Source organism: Pholcus phalangioides, unplaced genomic scaffold (assembly GCF_987345545.1).
Source record: "Pholcus phalangioides strain wild (caught in Gottingen) unplaced genomic scaffold, Ppha-v1.0 ptg000018l_1, whole genome shotgun sequence".
In the NCBI taxonomy this organism is placed as follows: Eukaryota; Metazoa; Arthropoda; class Arachnida; order Araneae; family Pholcidae; genus Pholcus; species Pholcus phalangioides.
The window spans coordinates 12443202-12446004 of NW_028301611.1; the positions used below are offsets into that span (position 1 = coordinate 12443202).

Here is a 2803-nt window from a genome sequence, read left to right on the forward strand (position 1 = left end):
GAACATATCAGGTAGGCTTCAGCAAAAAATTAGAAAATTAGCAAGACCAAATTACCTTTCACTTACCTTACATTCATTTTTATCATTAGAATTGGTATTATCATCACTATCTCTGTCTCATTAAGTTTTAGATTCGGCATTTGAATCATGCAAATAGTAAATGAATATTCCGAAATGAGCGAAATATTTTATATCTAAGTATTTATAGCGGGTACACTTACAAAATTTGAAGCATGGGAAGTAACTGGCTGGTAGAGAGAGAATCATGTGGCAACCTGGATATGTGATCTTCCACTGAAATGCTGTATGGTCTGACATTTATCTACTGCTAGAATAACATTATACCGTCATCACTTTTTAGGCTCAACATTAAAAACATTGGGAGTAAATGAAAGTAGCCTGAAAACGCAAGTGGGCCAGTGGCGCAACGGATAACGCGTCTGACTACGGATCAGAAGATTCCAGGTTCGAATCCTGGCTGGCTCGTGGTCAAGTTTTTTGCCGCTGTGGTGGTCGAGTGGTTATAGTGCCGGACTCGTGATGCGAGGATCCGGGTTCGAACCCCACAGTGGTGGTCGGCTGAAGTTGGTTTTCTGTGGTTCCCAACTTCAAGGCGCAAATGCGAGATGGTCTCCCCGTTAAAAAGTCTCGCCACAGAGAGCAACAGTCCTACAACGGTAAATCATTCAACCATAACACTTCACTGATAGTTAGTAAAACTGGGGGCAGATGACAGCACTACACATAATAAGCATTACAAAGAAACAAACTTTACGTTAGGTTGCACTACACGTACACGCACATTTCCGCATGTACCTATTCGTTGGGGGGTTCCGCGGGGGGGGGGTGCATGTGTGGTGTAGCAGTAGTAGGTAGGGGCTCGGGGATCCATGATGCTCTTAAGTCAGCCACCTCGTTGGGCAATTTGCCTGTTGTGGCGTTGCATTTGTATTTGTAAATTTATATTCCGGAAAGATCGAAATTCAAAAATGTCTTATCATTTATTGGTCATTTTTATCAAGTAACTGTAAAGTCCGAACTATAGAAAACAATATAGTGAATTAATATGAATTATGAGAACATAAACATTACTTCACGGGATACTCGTGAAAATAACATATTTGTTATTAATTACTAATTTTTTTCTTTGAAATTTTACTTTCATTAAATTACCAGAAACCATTTCGGCAAATGGCATTTGTGTTTCCTTCGTTTTTTTCGTATTAATTCTTAATAGCCGCTTCGTTTCCTTTCATTTTCACAGTGTTAATGAATAAATAAAGTAAAAAAATAATAATAATTTGCTTGTGTTAAAAAAAAAAATTGCATATTTAATTCTTTTCCAAATTATCTTAGTGTTAAAAATTGAAAATATATACTTCAATAACAATATTAAAAATAAAAGCCGCCCTTTACCTGGAAGGGGAAAAAATAACGTTTGATAATTAATGTATTTTCATTCTCATTAGGTCCTCGAACAGATGCTCGTGAAATGCTTCGAAAGAAAACGGTTGGAAAAAAAAAATCTATGATTAGTAATTGAAAATTTTAAGTTATGTGTATTACCGTCGTTATTCTAGAAGAATCCATGAGCATCCCTCAGGCATTAAAGATGAAAGCCGCTCTTAACATACAAGTATATGAATCAAATAAGTTTTTGTAAAAAAAAAAGGTAAAAAATTATTCCACCATGAGATAATAGTGTTTATCTTTTCATTTTTCTTCCCATAAACATTTTGCAGCCTAACCAATTTTTGATCAGTAATAACCGGGAGAAGCCAATATAAACAAATATAATATTTAGTCGGTGTTAATGATGCGCTATCTATCAGGAGAAAGAGCATGCCATATTCCATGGAAGACTGTAAGAAAAATTATCTTAATTATCGCGATGTTTAATGAACTGAAAACGTTTGCGTAATGCCGAAAATCGGATTCCGATAAGAATGCCTAGTCTCCTTTGCCTCAGAAATATTTTCCGGTTTATTATTATTGTTTTTCTTCTTCAGGAAACTCTTCAAAGGAGATGGACTGGAAAAGCAAATTCTCAAACAAAATTTATTAGTAAAATGGAATAGGAAAAAAGAAAAAGATTCGGAGGAGAGAAATGGGGATATTTTCCGATAATCTTTCGGGATACATTAAGGACATGAACCTGATCGATCAAACATTCTGAAAAAAAAGGAGCAACTTCAATTATGAAAAGCGTGCGTTTGTTGAAAGAAGCGATTATTCCAACAAAAATGAGAAAATGGATTCATATTTTGTGGAGAGAAACATTATTTCTTTTGTATTATATTCGGATATTTTATTAATTTTTCTTATTTGCTTTAAATGCAACCAAACTTTATATTTACCAGTGTTTATTCAAATAAAAATCTCGTTCGAATAAATGGAAATATTTGGAAAAACCATAATTATGGATATATATATATATTATATATATGTGTGTGTGTTTAGGAGATAAACTGAAATATTCTATCATGATAAAATTATACATTGTTCAACAACAATTGAATGCGAATAATTGTTTTTATTTTGAATCTGAAAATTATGTATCACACTATATCTATGAATATATAATTAATTCAGTTTGCGTACATCAGAACATTATTGTGCGCAGTGGTTATTTTAATTGAGGAGCTTATTGTTTTTTTCAAAAGGGAACACTTCCACTTTTGCTAAATTTACGGAAGAGGTAAAAAACGTATTCCTCTGGAATGTGTTTGCTTTACAAAAGAATAAAATATCCCAACAGGTAGCATGTAGGGTAAGTAGAAGAATATTTAAATACAATGTTTCT

At 33.6% G+C, this 2803-nt stretch overlaps 1 non-coding gene across 1 annotated transcript; it reads left to right on the forward strand.

Annotated features, from left to right (window-relative positions):
- The first annotated feature begins 413 nt into the window (after positions 1-413).
- Positions 414-486, forward strand: TRNAR-ACG (transfer RNA arginine (anticodon ACG)). The gene has a single exon. It is a non-coding gene; the product is annotated as a tRNA-Arg (tRNA).
- The last annotated feature ends 2317 nt before the right edge of the window (positions 487-2803 follow it).